Below are 19,392 nucleotides of genomic sequence, written 5' to 3'. Positions count from 1 at the left end.
ATATTATAGAGGATAGGATAGGATAGGGGATAACATAGGGGATTGGTTAGGATAGAGTATAGGATAGGATTGATGATAGGATAGGAAAGAGGACAGAATAGAATAGAGGATAGGATAGGATAGATAATAGGATAGGATAGAGGATAGGGGATTGGATCGGATACAGGATAGGAGACGGTAGAGGATCGGATAGGATAGAGGATAGGATAGGATAGAGGATAGGATAGGATAGAGGATTGTATAGGATAGAGGATGCGATAGGATACAGGATACGATATTATAGAGGATAGGATAGGATAGAGGATAGGATAGGACAGAGGATAGGATAGAATAGAGGATAGGATAGGATAGAAGATCGGATAGGATAGAGGATAGGATAGTATAGAGGATAGGATAGGATACAGGATAGGATAAGATAGAGGATAGGATAGGATAGAGGATAGGATAGTGGATAGGATAGGATAGAGGACAGGATAGGATAGAGGATAGGATAGGATAGAGGATAGGATAGGACAGAGGATAGGATTGGATTGAGGATAGGATAGGAAAGAGGACAGGATAGGATACAGGATACGATATTATAGAGGATACGATATTATAGAGGATAGGATAGGATAGAGGATAGGATAGGATAGAGGATAGGATAGGATAGAGGATAGGATAGGATAGAGGATAGGATAGGATAGAGGATTGGATAGGATAGAGGATGCGATAGGATAGAGGATAGGATAGGATTGAGGATAGGATAGGATACAGGATACGATATTATAGAGGATAGGATAGGATAGAGGATAGGATAGGATAGAGGATAGGATAGGATAGAGGATAGGATAGGATAGAGGATAGGATAGGATACAGGATATGATAGGATAGAGGATATGATAGGATAGAGGATGGGATAGGATAGAGGATAGGATAGGATAGAGGATAGGATAGGATAGAGGATAGGATAGGATAGAGGATAGGATACGATAGAGGATAGGATAGAGGATAGGATAGAGGATAGGATAGGATAGAGGATAGGATAGGATGGAGGATAGGATAGGATAGAGGATAGGATAGGATAGAGGATATGATAGGATAGAGGATAGGATAGTATAGAGGATAGGATATTATAGAGGATAGGATAGGATAGAGGATAACATAGGGGATTGGATAGCATAGAGGATAGGAGTCGATAGAGGATAGGATAGGATAGAGGATAGGATAGGATAGAGGATATGATAGGATAGAGGATTGGATAGGATAGAGGATAGGATAGAGGATAGGATAGAGGATAGGATAGGATAGAGGATTGGATAGGATAGAGGATGCGATAGGATAGAGGATAGGATAGGATTGAGGATAGGGTAGGACAGAGGATAAGATAGGATACAGGATACGATATTATAGAGGATAGGATAGGATAGAGGATTGGATAGGAAAGAAGATAGGATAGGATAGAGGATACGATAGGATAGAGGATAGGATTGGATTGAGGATAGGATAGGAAAGAGGACAGGATAGGATACAGGATACGATATTGTAGAGGATACGATATTATAGAGGATAGGATAGGATAGAGGATAGGATAGGATAGAGGATAGGATAGGATGGAGGATAGGATAGGATAGAGGATAGGATAGGATAGAGGATTGGATAGGATAGAGGATGCGATAGGATAGAGGATAGGATAGGATAGAGGATAGGATATGATAGAGGATAGGATAGGATACAGGATACGATATTATAGAGGATAGGATATTATAGAGGATAGGATAGGATAAAGGATGGGGTAGGATAGAGGATAGGATAGGATAGATGATATTATAGGAAAGAGGATAGGATATGATAGAGGATACGATATTATAGAGGATAGGATAGGATAGAGGATAACATAGGGGATTGGATAGGATAGAAGATAGGATAGGATGGAGGATAGGATAGGATAGAGGATAGGATAGGATAGAGGATTGGATAGGATAGAGGATGCGATAGGATAGAGGATAGGATAGGATAGAGGATAGGATATGATAGAGGATAGGATAGGATAGAGGATAGGATAGGATAGAGGATAGGATAGGATACAGGATATGATAGGATAGAGGATATGATAGGATAGAGGATGGGATAGGATAGAGGATAGGATAGGATAGAGGATAGGATAGGATAGAGGATAGGATAGGATAGAGGATAGGATACGATAGAGGATAGGATAGAGGATAGGATAGAGTATTGGATGGGATAGAGGATATTATAGGATAGAGGATAGGATAGGATAGCGGATAGGATAGGATGGAGTATACGATAGAATTGAGGATAGGATAGGGTTGAGGATAGGATAGGATCGAGGATAGGATAGGATGGAGGATAAGATAGGATAGAGGATAGGATAGGATAGAGGATAGCATAGGATAGAGGATAGGATAGGATAGAGGATAGGATAGGATAGAGGATAGGATAGGATAGAGGATAGGATAGGATAGATGATAGGATACGATAGAGGATAGGATAGTTGATAGGATAGAGTATTGGATAGGATAGCGGAATATTATAGGATAGATGATAGGATAGGATAGCGGATAGGATAGGATGGAGTATACGATAGAATTGAGGATAGGATAAAGTTGAGGATAGGATAGGATCGAGGATAGGATAGGATAGAGGATAGGATAGGATAGAGGATAGGATAGGATAGAAGATCGGATAGGATAGAGGATAGGATAGTATAGAGGATAGGATAGGATACAGGATAGGATAGGATAGAGGATAGGATATTATAGAGGATAGGATAGGATAAAGGATAGGGTAGGATAGAGGATAGGATAGGATAGATGATATTATAGGAAAGAGGATAGGATATGATAGAGGATACGATATTATAGAGGATAGGATAGGATAGAGGATAACATAGGGGATTGGATAGGATAGAGGATAGGATAGGATGGAGGATAGGATAGGATAGAGGATAGGATAGGATAGAGGATATTATAGGATGGAGGATAGGATAGGATAGAGGATAGGATAGGATAGAGGATATGATAGGATAGAGGATAGGATAGGATAGAGGATAGGATAGGATAGAGGATGGGATAGGATGGAGGATAGGATAGGATTGAGGATAGGATAGGACAGAGGATAAGATAGGATAGAGGATAGGATACGATAGAGGATAGGATAGAGGATAGGATAGAGTATTGGATAGGATAGAGGATATTATAGGATAGAGGATAGGATAGGATAGCGGATAGGATAGGATGGAGTATACGATAGAATTGAGGATAGGATAGAGTTGAGGATAGGATAGGATCGAGGATAGGAGAAGATAGAGGATAGGATAGGATAGAGGATAGGATAGGATAGAGGATAGGATAGGATAGAGGATTGGATAGGATAGAGGATGCGATAGGATAGAGGATAGGATAGGATAGAGGATAGGATAGGATAGAGGATAGGATAGGATAGAGGATAGGATAGGATAGAGGATAGGATAGGATACAGGATATGATAGGATAGAGGATATGATAGGATAGAGGATGGGATAGGATAGAGGATAGGATAGGATAGAGGATAGGATAGGATAGAGGATAGGATAGGATAGAGGATAGGATAGGATAGAGGATAGGATAGGATAGATGATATTATAGGAAAGAGGATAGGATATGATAGAGGATACGATATTATAGAGGATAGGATAGGATAGGGGATAACATAGGGGATTGGATAGGATAGAGTATAGGATAGGATTGATGATAGGATAGTAAAGAGGACAGGATAGGATAGAGGATAGGATAGGATAGAGGATAGGATAGGATGGAGGATAGGATAGGATAGAGGATAGGATAGGATAGAGGATATGATAGGATAGAGGATAGGATAGTATAGAGGATAGGATATTATAGAGGATAGGATAGGATAGAGGATAACATAGGGGATTGGATAGCATAGAGGATAGGAGTCGATAGAGGATAGGATAGGATAGAGGATAGGATAGGATAGAGGATATGATAGGATAGAGGATTGGATAGGATAGAGGATAGGATAGAGGATAGGATAGTGGATAGGATAGGATAGAGGATAGGATAGGATAGAGGATAGGATAGGAAAGAGGACAGGATAGGATACAGGATACGATATTATAGAGGATAGGATAGGACAGAGGATAGGATAGGATAGAGGATAGGATAGGATAGAAGATCGGATAGGATAGAGGATAGGATAGGATAGAGGATAGGATAGGATAGAGGATAGGATAGGATAGAGGATAGGATAGGATAGAGGATAGGATAGGATAGAGGATGGGATAGGATGGAGGATAGGATAGGATAGAGGATAGGATAGGATAGAGGATAGGATAGGATAGAGGATAGGATACGATAGAGGATAGGATAGAGGATAGGATAGAGTATTGGATAGGATAGAGGATATTATAGGATAGAGGATAGGATAGGATAGCGGATAGGATAGGATGGAGTATACGATAGAATTGAGGATAGGATAGGGTTGAGGATAGGATAGGATCGAGGATAGGAGAAGATAGAGGATAGGATAGGATAGAGGATGCGATACGATAGAGGATAGGATACGATAGAGGATAGCATAGGATATAGGATAGGATAGGGTAGAGGATAGGATAGGATAGAGGATAGGATAGGATAGAGGATTGAATAGGATAGAGGATAGGATAGGATACAGGATAGGATAGGATAGAGGATACGATATTATAGAGGATACGATATTATAGAGGATATGATAGGATAGAGGATAGGATAGGATAGAGGATAGGATAGGATACAGGATAGGATAGGATAGAGGATAGGATAGGACAGAGGATTGGATAGGATCGAGGATGCGATAGGATAGAGGATAGGATACTACAGAGGATAGGATAGGATACAGGATACGATATTATAGAGGATACGATATTATAGAGGATAGGATAGGATAGAGGATAGGATAGGATAGAGGATAGGATAGGATAGAGGATAGGATAGGAAAGAGGACAGGATAGGATACAGGATACGATATTATAGAGGATAGGATAGGATAGAGGATAGGATAGGATAGAAGATCGAATAGGATAGAGGATAGGATAGTATAGAGGATAGGATAGGATACAGGATAGGATAGGATAGAGGATAGGATAGGATAGAGGATAGGATAGGATAGAGGATAGGATAGGATACAGGATATGATAGGATAGAGGATATGATAGGATAGAGGATGGGATAGGATAGAGGATAGGATAGGATAGAGGATAGGATAGGATAGAGGATAGGATAGGATAGTGGATAGGATAGGATAGATGATAGGATACGATAGAGGATAGGATAGTTGATAGGATAGAGTATTGGATAGGATAGCGGAATATTATAGGATAGATCATAGGATAGGATAGCGGATAGGATAGGATGGAGTATACGATAGAATTGAGGATAGGATAAAGTTGAGGATAGGATAGGATCGAGGATAGGAGAAGATAGAGGATAGGATAGGATAGAGGATACGATACGATAGAGGATAGGATAGAGAATAGGATAGGATAGAGGATAGGGGATTGGATCGGATACAGGATAGGAGACGGTAGAGGATTGGATAGGATAGAGGACAGGAAAGGATAGAGGATATTATAGGATAGACGATAGAATAGGATGGAGGATAGGATAGGATAGAGGATAGGATAGGATAGAGGATAGGATAGGATAGAGGATAGGATACGATAGAGGATAGGATAGAGGATAGGATAGAGTATTGGATGGGATAGAGGATATTATAGGATAGAGGATAGGATAGGATAGCGGATAGGATAGGATGGAGTATACGATAGAATTGAGGATAGGATAAAGTTGAGGATAGGATAGGATCGAGGATAGGAGAAGATAGAGGATAGGATAGGATAGAGGATACGATACGATAGAGGATAGGATAGAGAATAGGATAGGATAGAGGATAGGGGATTGGATCGGATACAGGATAGGAGACGGTAGAGGATTGGATAGGATAGAGGACAGGAAAGGATACAGGATATTATAGGATAGAGGATAGAATAGGATGGAGGATAGGATAGGATAGAGGATAGGATAGGATAGAGGATAGGATAGGATAGAGGATTGGATAGGATAGAGGATAGGATAGGATAGAGGATGGGATAGGATGGAGGATAGGATAGGATAGAGGATGGGATAGGATAGAGGATAGGATAGGATAGAGGATAGGATACGATAGAGGATAGGATAGAGTATAGGATAGAGTATTGGATAGGATAGAGGATATTATAGGATAGAGGATAGGATAGGATAGCGGATAGGATAGGATGGAGTATACGATAGAATTGAGGATAGGATAGGGTTGAGGATAGGATAGGATCGAGGATAGGAGAAGATAGAGGATAGGATAGGATAGAGGATGCGATACGATAGAGGATAGGATAGGATAGAGGATAGGATAGGATATAGGATAGGATAGGGTAGAGGATAGGATAGGATAGGATAGAGGATTGAATAGGATAGAGGATAGGATAGGATAGAGGATAGGATAGGATAGAGGATACGATATTATAGAGGATACGATATTATAGAGGATATGATAGGATAGAGGATAGGATAGGATAGAGGATAGGATAGGATACAGGATAGGATAGGATAGAGGATAGGATAGGACAGAGGATTGGATAGGATCGAGGATGCGATAGGATAGAGGATAGGATACTACAGAGGATAGGATAGGATACAGGATATGATATTATAGAGGATACGATATTATAGAGGATAGGATAGGATAGGGGATAGGATAGGATAGAGGATAGGATAGGATAGAGGATAGGATAGGAAAGAGGACAGGATAGGATACAGGATACGATATTATAGAGGATAGGATAGGATAGAGGATAGGATAGGATAGAGGATAGGATAGGATAGAGGATGGGATAGGATGGAGGATAGGATAGGATAGAGGATGGGATAGGATAGAGGATAGGATAGGATAGAGGATAGGATACGATAGAGGATAGGATAGAGTATAGGATAGAGTATTGGATAGGATAGAGGATATTATAGGATAGAGGATAGGATAGGATAGCGGATAGGATAGGATGGAGTATACGATAGAATTGAGGATAGGATAGGGTTGAGGATAGGATAGGATCGAGGATAGGAGAAGATAGAGGATAGGATAGGATAGAGGATGCGATACGATAGAGGATAGGATAGGATAGAGGATAGGATAGGATATAGGATAGGATAGGGTAGAGGATAGGATAGGATAGGATAGAGGATTGAATAGGATAGAGGATAGGATAGGATAGAGGATAGGATAGGATAGAGGATACGATATTATAGAGGATACGATATTATAGAGGATATGATAGGATAGAGGATAGGATAGGATAGAGGATAGGATAGGATACAGGATAGGATAGGATAGAGGATAGGATAGGACAGAGGATTGGATAGGATCGAGGATGCGATAGGATAGAGGATAGGATACTACAGAGGATAGGATAGGATACAGGATATGATATTATAGAGGATACGATATTATAGAGGATAGGATAGGATAGAGGATAGGATAGGATAGAGGATAGGAAAGGATAGAGGATAGGATAGGATAGAGGATAGGATAGGAAAGAGGACAGGATAGGATACAGGATACGATATTATAGAGGATAGGATAGGATAGAGGATAGGATAGGATAGAAGATCGGATAGGATAGAGGATAGGATAGTATAGGGGATAGGATAGGATACAGGATAGGATAGGATAGAGGATAGGATAGGATAGAGGATAGGATAGAGGATAGGATAGGATAGAGGATAGGATAGGATAGAGGATTAGATAGGATAGAGGATGCGATAGGATAGAGGATAGGATAGGATTGAGGATAGGAAAGGACAAAGGATAAGATAGGATACAGGATACGATATTATAGAGGATAGGATAGGATAGAGGATAGGATAGGATTAAGGATAGGGTAGGATAGAGGATAGGATAGGATAGAGTATAGGATAGGATAGACGATAGGATAGGATACAGGATAGGATAGGATAGAGGATAGGATAGGATAGAGGATATGATAGGATATAGTATAGGATAGGAAAGAGGACAGGATAGGATACAGGATACGATATTATAGAGGATACGATATTATGGAGGATAGCATAGGATAGAGGATAGGATAGGATATATCATAGGATAGGATAGAGGATAGGATAGGATAGAGGATAGGATAGGATAGAGGATTGGATAGGATAGAGGATGCGATAGGATAGAGGATAGGATAGGATAGAGGATAGGATAGGATAGAGGATAGGATAGGATAGAGGATTGGATAGGAAAGAGGATGCGATAGGATAGAGGATAGGATAGGATTGAGGATAGGATAGGACAGAGGATAAGATAGGATAGAGGATAGGATACGATAGAGGATAGGATAGAGGATAGGATAGAGTATTGGATAGGATAGAGGATATTATAGGATAGAGGATAGGATAGGATAGCGGATAGGATAGGATGGAGTATACGATAGAATTGAGGATAGGATAGGGTTGAGGATAGGATAGGATCGAGGATAGGAGAAGATAGAGGATAGGATAGGATAGAGGATGCGATACGATAGAGGATAGGATAGGATAGAGGATAGGATAGGATAGAGGATAGGATAGGATATAGGATAGGATAGGGTAGAGGATAGGATAGGATAGAGGATAGGATAGGATAGAGGATTGAATAGGATAGAGGATAGGATAGGATAGAGGATAGGATAGGATAGAGGATACGATATTATAGAGGATACGATATTATAGAGGATATGATAGGATAAAGGATAGGGTAGGATAGAGGATAGAATAGGATAGATGATATTATAGGATAGAGGATAGGATAGGATAGAAGATAGGATAGGATAGATGATAGGATAGTATAGAGGATAGGATAGGATACAGGATAGGATAGGATAGAGGATAGGATAGGATAGAAGATCGGATAGGATAGAGGATAGGATAGGATAGAGGATAGGATAGGATAGAGGATAGGATAGGATAGAGGATAGGATAGGATAGAGGATATGATAGGATAGAGGATGGGATAGGATGGAGGATAGGATAGGATAGAGGATAGGATAGGATAGAGGATAGGATAGGATAGAGGATAGGATACGATAGAGGATAGGATAGAGGATAGGATAGAGTATTGGATAGGATAGAGGATATTATAGGATAGAGGATAGGATAGGATAGCGGATAGGATAGGATGGAGTATACGATAGAATTGAGGATAGGATAGGGTTGAGGATAGGATAGGATCGAGGATAGGAGAAGATAGAGGATAGGATAGGATAGAGGATGCGATACGATAGAGGATAGGATACGATAGAGGATAGGATAGGATATAGGATAGGATAGGGTAGAGGATAGGATAGGATACAGGATACGATATTATAGAGGATACGATATTATAGAGGATAGGATAGGATAGAGGATAGGATAGGATAGAGGATAGGATAGGATAGAGGATAGGATAGCAAAGAGGACAGGATAGGATACAGGATACGATATTATAGAGGATAGGATAGGATAGAGGATAGGATAGGATAGAAGATCGGATAGGATAGAGGATAGGATAGTATAGAGGATAGGATAGGATACAGGATAGGATAGGATAGAGGATAGGATAGGATAGAGGATAGGATAGAGGATAGGATAGGATAGAGGATAGGATAGGATAGAGGATAGGATAGGATAGAGGATAGGATAGGATAGAGGATAGGATAGAGGATAGGATAGGATAGAGGATAGGATATTATAGAGGATAGGATAGGATAGAGGATACCATAGGGGATTGGATAGCATAGAGGATAAGAGACGATAGAGGATAGGATAGGATAGAGGATCGGATAGGATAGAGGATAGGATAGGATTGAGGATAGGATAGGACAGAGGATAAGATAGGATACAGGATACGATATTATAGAGGATAGGATAGGATAGAGGATAGGATAGGAAAGAAGATAGGATAGGATAGAGGATACGATAGGATAGAGGATAGGATTGCATTGAGGATAGGATAGGAAAGAGGACAGGATAGGATACAGGATACGATATTATAGAGGATAGGATATTATAGAGGATAGGATAGGATAGAGGATAGGATAGGATAGAGGATAGGATAGGATAGAGGATAGGATAGGATAGAGGATTGGATAGGATAGAGGATGCGATAGGATAGAGGATAGGATAGGATTGAGGATAGGATAGGACAAAGGATAAGGTAGGATACAGGATACGATATTATAGAGGATAGGATAGGATAGAGGATAGGATAGGATAAAGGATAGGGTAGGATAGACGATAGGATAGGATACAGGATAGGATAGGATAGAGGATAGGATAGGATAGAGGATATGATAGGATATAGTATAGGATAGGAAAGAGGACAGGATAGGATACAGGATACGATATTATAGAGGATACGATATTATGGAGGAAAGGATAGGATAGAGGATAGGATAGGATATAGGATAGGATAGGATAGAGGATAGGATAGGATAGAGGATTGGATAGGATAGAGGATAGTATGGGATAGACGATAGGATAGGATAGAGGATAGGATAGGATAGAGGATACGATAGGATAGAGGATATGATAGGATATAGTATAGGATAGGAAAGAGGACAGGATAGGATACAGGATACGATATTATAGAGGATACGATATTATAGAGGATAGGATAGGATAGAGGATAGGATAGGATATAGGATAGGATAGGATAGAGTATAGGATAGAGGATAAGATAGGAAAGAGGACAAGATAGGATACAGGATACGATATTATAGAGGATACGATAGTATAGAGGATAGGATAGGATAGAGGATAGGATAGGATAGAGGATAGGATAGGATAGAGGATAGGATAGGATAGAGGATATGATTGGATTGAGGATAGGATATGATAGAGGATAGGATAGGATAGAGGATAGGGTAGGATAGAGGATAGGATAGGATAGAGGATAGGATAGGATAGAAGATAGGATAGGATAGAGGATACGATAGGATAGAGGATAGGATTGGATTGAGGATAGGATATGATAGAGGATAGGATAGGATACAGGATCTGATAGGATAGAGGATAGGATAGGATAGAGGATAGGATAGGATAGAGGATTGGATAGGATAGAGGATGGGATGGGATAGGCGATAGGATAGGATAGAGGATAGGATAGGATAGAGGATAGGATAGGATAGAGGATAAGATAGGATACAGGATACGATACTATAGAGGATAGGATATTATAGAGGATAGGATAGGATAGAGGATAAGATAGGATACAGGATACGATACTATAGAGGATAGGATAGGATAGAGGATAACATAGGTGATTGGATAGGATAGAGGAAAGGATAGGATGGAGGATAGGATAGGATAGAGGATATGATAGGATAGAGGATATGATAGGATAGAGGATATGATAGGATAGAGGATAGGATAGGATAGAGGATAGGATAGGATAGATGATATTATAGGAAAGAGGATAGGATATGATAGAGGATACGATATTATAGAGGATAGGATAGGATAGAGGATAACATAGGGGATTGGATAGGATCGAGGATAGGATAGGATTGATGATAGGATAGAAAAGAGGACAGGATAGGATACAGGATACGATATTATAGAGGATACGATATTATAGAGGATACGATAGTATAGAGGATAGGATAGGATAGAGGATAGGATAGGATAGAGGATAGGATAGGATAGAGGATAGGATAGGATAGAGGATAGGATAGGATAGAGGATAGGATAGGATAGAGGATAGGATAGGATAGAGGATAGGATAGGATAGAGGATAGGATAGGATAGAGGATAGGATAGGATAGAGGATTGGATAGGATAGAGGATGCGATAGGATAGAGGATAGGATAGGATTGAGGATAGGATAGGACAGAGGATAAGATAGGATACAGGTTACGATATTATAGAGGATAGGATAGGATAGAGGATAGGATAGGATAAAGGATAGGATAGGATAGTGGATATGATAGGATAGAGGATAGGGTAGGATAGAGGATAGGATACGATAGAGGATAGGATATGATAGAGGATAGGATAGAGGATAGGATAGGAAAGAGGACAGGATAGGATACAGGATACGATATTATAGAGGATACGATATTATAGAGGATATGATAGGATATAGGATAGGATAGGATAGAGGATAGGGTAGGATAGAGGATTGGATAGGATAGAGGATAGGATGGGGTAGACGATAGGATAGGATAGAGGATAGGATAGGATAGAGGATAGGATAGGATACAGGATAGGATAGGATAGAGGATAGGATAGAGGATAGGATAGGAAAGAGGACAGGATAGAATACAGGATACGATATTATAGAGGATACGATATTATAGAGGATACGATAGTATAGAGGATAGGATAGGATAGAGGATAGGATAGGATAGAGGATAGGATAGGATAGAGGATAGGATAGGATAGAGAATAGGATAGGATAGAGGATAGGATAGGATAGAGGATAGGATAGGATAGAGGATAGGATAGGATAGAGGATAGGATAGGATAGAAGATAGGATAGGATAGAGGATACGATAGTATAGAGGATACGATTGGATTGAGGATAGGATATGATAGAGGATAGGATAGGATACAGGATAGGATAGGATAGAGGGTAGGATAGGAAAGAGGACAGGATAGGATACAGGATACGATATTATAGAGGATACGATATTATAGAGGATACGATAGTATAGAGGATAGGATAGGATAGAGGATAGGATATGATAGAGGATTGGATAGGATAGAGGATATAATGGGATAGACGATAGGATAGGATAGAGGATAGGATAGGATAGAGGATGCGATAGGATAGAGGATAGGATAGGATTGAGGATAGGATAGGACAAAGGATAAGATAGGATACAGGATACGATATTATAGAGGATAGGATAGGATAGAGGATAGGGTAGGATAAAGGATAGGGTAGGGTAGACGATAGGATAGGATACAGGATAGGATAGGATAGAGGATAAGAATAGGATATAGTATAGGATAGGAAAGAGGACAGGATAGAATACAGGATACGATATTATAGAGGATACGATATTATGGAGGAAAGGATAGGATAGAGGATAGGATAGGATATAGGATAGGATAGGATAGAGGATAGGATAGGATAGAGTATAGGATAGGATAGAGGATTGGATAGGATAGAGGATGCGATAGGATAGAGGATAGGATAGGATAGAGGATAGGATAGGATAGAGGATAGGATAGGATAGAGGATTGGATAGGAAAGAGGATGCGATAGGATAGAGGATAGGATAGGATTGAGGATAGGATAGGACAGAGGATAAGATAGGATACAGGATACGATATAATAGAGGATACGACATTATAGAGGATATGATAGGATATAGGATAGGATAGGATAGGATAGAGGATTGGATAGGATAGAGGATAGGATGGGATAGACGATAGGATAGGATAGAGGATAGGATAGGATAGAGGATACGATAGGATAGAGGATATGATAGGATATAGTATAGGATAGGAAAGAGGACAGGATAGGATACAGGATACGATATTATAGAGGATACGATATTATAGAGGATAGGATAGGATAGAGGATAGGATAGGATATAGGATAGGATAGGATAGAGGATAGGATAGGATAGAGGATAGGATAGGATAGAGGATTGGATAGGATAGAGGATGTGATAGGATAGAGGATGTGATAGGATAGAGGATAGGATAGGATAGATGATATTATAGGAAAAAGGATAGGATATGATAGAGGATACGATATTATAGAGGATACGATAGTATAGAGGATAGGATAGGATAGAGGATAGGATAGGATAGATGATATTATAGGAAAGAGGATAGGATATGATAGAGGATACGATATTATAGAGGATACGATAGTATAGAGGATAGGATAGGATGGAGGATAGGATAGGATAGAGGATAGGATAGGATAGAGGATATGATTGGATTGAGGATAGGGTATGATAGAGGATAGGATAGGATAGAGGATAGGATAGGATAGAGGATAGGATAGGATAGAGGATAAGATAGGATACAGGATACGATACTATAGAGGATAGGATATTATACAGGATAGGATAGGATAAAGGATAGGGTAGGATAGACGATATTATAGGAAAGAGGATAGGATATGATAGAGGATACGATATTATAGAGGATAGGATAGGATAGAGGATAACATAGGTGATTGGATAGGATAGAGGATAGGATAGGATGGAGGATAGGATAGGATAGAGGATATGATAGGATAGAGGATATGATAGGATAGAGGATAGGATAGGATAGAGGATAGGATAGGATAGATGATATTATAGGAAAGAGGATAGGATATGATAGAGGATACGATATTATAGAGGATAGATAGGATAGAGGATAACATAGGGGATTGGATAGGATAGAGGATAGGATAGGATTGATGATAGGATAGAAAAGAGGACAGGATAGGATACAGGATACGATATTATAGAGGATACGATATTATAGAGGATACGATAGTATAGAGGATAGGATAGGATAGAGGATAGGATAGGATAGAGGATAGGATAGGATAGAGGATAGGATAGGATAGAGGATAGGATAGGATAGAGGATAGGATAGGATAGAGGATAGGATAGGATAGAGGATAGGATAGGATAGAGGATAGGATAGGATAGAGGATTGGATAGGATAGAGGATGCGATAGGATAGAGGATAGGATAGGATTGAGGATAGGATAGGACAGAGGATAAGATAGGATACAGGTTACGATATTATAGAGGATAGGATAGGATAGAGGATAGGATAGGATAAAGGATAGGATAGGATAGTGGATATGATAGGATAGAGGATAGGGTAGGATAGAGGATAGGATACGATAGAGGATAGGATATGATAGAGGATAGGATAGAGGATAGGATAGGAAAGAGGACAGGATAGGATACAGGATACGATATTATAGAGGATACGATATTATAGAGGATATGCTGGATATAGGATAGGATAGGATAGAGGATAGGGTAGGATAGAGGATTGGATAGGATAGAGGATAGGATGGGATAGACGATAGGATAGGATAGAGGATAGGATAGGATAGAGGATAGGATAGGATACAGGATAGGATAGGATAGAGGATAGGATAGAGGATAGGATAGGAAAGAGGACAGGATAGAATACAGGATACGATATTATAGAGGATACGATATTATAGAGGATACGATAGTATAGAGGATAGGATAGGATAGAGGATAGGATAGGATAGAGGATAGGATAGGATAGAGGATAGGATAGGATAGAGGATAGGATAGGATAGAGAATAGGATAGGATAGAGGATAGGATAGGATAGAGGATAGGATAGGATAGAGGATAGGATAGGATAGAGGATAGGATAGGATAGAAGATAGGATATGATAGAGGATTGGATAGGATAGAGGATAGGATGGGATAGACGATAGGATAGGATAGAGGATAGGATAGGATAGAGGATAAGATAGGATACAGGATACGATACTATAGAGGATAGGATATTATAGAGGATAGGATAGGATAAAGGATAGGGTAGGATAGACGATATTATAGGAAAGAGGATAGGATATGATAGAGGATACGATATTATAGAGGATAGGATAGGATAGAGGATAACATAGGGGATTGGATAGGATAGAGGATAGGATAGGATGGAGGATAGGATAGGATAGAGGATAGGATAGGATAGAGGATAGGATAGGATAGAGGATACGATAGTATAGAGGATATGATTGGATTGAGGATAGGATAAGATAGAGGATAGGATAGGATACAGGATAGGATAGGATAGAGGATAGGATAGGAAAGAGGACAGGATAGGATACAGGATACGATATTATAGAGGATACGATATTATAGAGGATACGATAGTATAGAGGATAGGATAGGATAGAGGATAGGATATGATAGAGGATTGGATAGGATAGAGGATAGGATGGGATAGACGATAGGATAGGATAGAGGATAGGATAGGATAGAGGATAAGATAGGATTCAGGATACGATACTATAGAGGATAGGATATTATAGAGGATAGGATAGGATAAAGGATAGGGTAGGATAGACGATATTATAGGAAAGAGGATAGGATATGATAGAGGATACGATATTATAGAGGATAGGATAGGATAGAGGATAACATAGGGGATTGGATAGGATAGAGGATAGGATAGGATGGAGGATAGGATAGGATAGAGGATAGGATAGGATAGAGGATAGGATAGGATAGAGGATAGGATAGGATGGAGGATAGGATAGGATAGAGGATAGGATAGGGTAGAGGATATGATAGGATAGAGGATAGGATAGGATAGAGGATAGGATAGGATAGATGATATTATAGGAAAGAGGATAGGATATGATAGAGGATACGATATTATAGAGGATAGGATAGGATAGAGGATAACATAGGGGATAGGATAGGATAGAGGATAGGATAGGATAGAGGATAGGATAGGATAGAGGATAGGATAGGATAGAGGATAGAATAGGATAGAGGATAGGATAGGATAGAGGATTGGATAGGATAGAGGATACGATAGTATAGAGGATATGATTGGATTGAGGATAGGATATGATAGAGGATTTGATAGGATACAGGATAGGATAGGATAGAGGATAGGATAGGAAAGAGGACAGGATAGGATACAGGATACGATATTATAGAGGATACGATATTATAGAGGATACGATAGTATAGAGGATAGGATAGGATAGAGGATAGTATAGGATAGAGGATAGGATAGGATAGAGGATAGGATAGGATAGAGGATAGGATAGGATAGAGGATAGGATAGGATAGAGGATAGGATAGAGGATAGGATAGGATAGAGGATAGGATAGGATAGATGATAGGATAGGATAGGGGATAGGATAGGATAGAGGATAGGATGGGATAGACGATAGGATAGGATAGAGGATAGGATAGGATAGAGGATAGGATAGGATAGAGGATATGATAGGATATAGTATAGGATAGGAAAGAGGACAGGATAGGATACAGGATACGATATTATAGAGGATACGATATTATAGAGGATAGGATAGGATAGAGGATAGGATAGGATATAGGATAGGATAGGATAGAGGATAGGATAGGATAGAGGATAGGATAGGATAGAGGATTGGATAGGATAGAGGATGTGATAGGATAGAGGATAGGATAGGATAGAGGATAGGATAGGATAGATGATGTTATAGGAAAGAGGATAGGATATGATAGAGGATACGATATTATAGAGGATACGATAGTATAGAGGATAGGATAGGATAGAGGATAGGATAGGATAGAGGATAGGATAGGATAGAGGATATGATAGGATAGAGGATAGGATAGGATAGAGGATAGGATAGGACAGAGGATAGGATAGGAAAGAGGACAGGATAGGATACAGGATACGATATTATAGAGGATACGATATTATAGAGGATACGATAGTATAGAGGATAGGATAGGATAGATGATAGGATAGGATAGAGGATTGGATAGGATAAGGGATAGGATGGGATAGACGATAGGATAGGATAGAGGATAGGATACAGGATACGATATTATAGAGGATACGATATTATATAGGATACGATAGTATAGAGGATAGGATAGGATAGAGGATAGGATAGGATAGAGGATAGGATAGGATAGAGAATAGGATAGGATAGGGGATAGGATAGGATAGAGGATAGGATAGGATATAGGATAGGATAGGATAGATGATAGGATAGGATAGCGGATAGGATAGGATAGAGGATTGGATAGGATAGAGGATAGGATAGGATAGAGGATAGGATAGGATAGAGGATAGGATAGGATAGAGGATAGGATAGGATAGAGGATAGGATAGGATAGAGGATAGGATAGGATAGAGGATTGGATAGGATAGAGGATGCGATAGGATAGAGGATAGGATAGGATTGAGGATAGGATAGGACAGAGGATAAGATAGGATACAGGTTACGATATTATAGAGGATAGGATATGATAGAGGATAGGATAGGATAAAGGATAGGATAGGATAGTGGATATGATAGGATAGAGGATAGGATAGGAAAGAGGACAGGATAGGATACAGGATACGATATTATAGAGGATACGATATTATAGAGGATATGATAGGATATAGGATAGGATAGGATAGAGGATAGGGTAGGATAGAGGATTGGATAAGATAGAGGATAGGATGGGATAGACGATAGGATAGGATAGAGGATAGGATAGGATAGAGGATAGGATAGGATACAGGATAGGATAGGATAGAGGATAGGATAGAGGATAGGATAGGAAAGAGGACAGGATAGAATACAGGATACGATATTATAGAGGATACGATAGTATAGAGGATAGGATAGGATAGAGGATAGGATAGGATAGAGGATAGGATAGGATAGAGGATAGGATAGGGTAGAGGATATGATAGGATAGAGGATAGGATAGGATAGAGGATAGGATAGGATAGATGATATTATAGGAAAGAGGATAGGATATGATAGAGGATACGATATTATAGAGGATAGGATAGGATAGAGGATAACATAGGGGATAGGATAGGATAGAGGATAGGATAGGATAGAGGATAGGATAGGATAGAGGATAGGATAGGATAGAGGATAGAATAGGATAGAGGATAGGATAGGATAGAGGATTGGATAGGATAGAGGATACGATAGTATAGAGGATATGATTGGATTGAGGATAGGATATGATAGAGGATTTGATAGGATACAGGATAGGATAGGATAGAGGATAGGATAGGAAAGAGGACAGGATAGGATACAGGATACGATATTATAGAGGATACGATATTATAGAGGATACGATAGTATAGAGGATAGGATAGGATAGAGGATAGTATAGGATAGAGGATAGGATAGGATAGAGGATAGGATAGGATAGAGGATAGGATAGGATAGAGGATAGGATAGGATAGAGGATAGGATAGAGGATAGGATAGGATAGAGGATAGGATAGGATAGATGATAGGATAGGATAGGGGATAGGATAGGATAGAGGATAGGATGGGATAGACGATAGGATAGGATAGAGGATAGGATAGGATAGAGGATAGGATAGGATAGAGGATATGATAGGATATAGTATAGGATAGGAAAGAGGACAGGATAGGATACAGGATACGATATTATAGAGGATACGATATTATAGAGGATAGGATAGGATAGAGGATAGGATAGGATATAGGATAGGATAGGATAGAGGATAGGATAGGATAGAGGATAGGATAGGATAGAGGATTGGATAGGATAGAGGATGTGATAGGATAGAGGATAGGATAGGATAGAGGATAGGATAGGATAGATGATGTTATAGGAAAGAGGATAGGATATGATAGAGGATACG

This window comes from Halictus rubicundus, unplaced genomic scaffold, assembly GCF_050948215.1.
Source record: "Halictus rubicundus isolate RS-2024b unplaced genomic scaffold, iyHalRubi1_principal scaffold0038, whole genome shotgun sequence".
Lineage (NCBI taxonomy): Eukaryota > Metazoa > Arthropoda > Insecta > Hymenoptera > Halictidae > Halictus > Halictus rubicundus.
Note: the sequence above shows the minus strand (reverse complement) of the source record.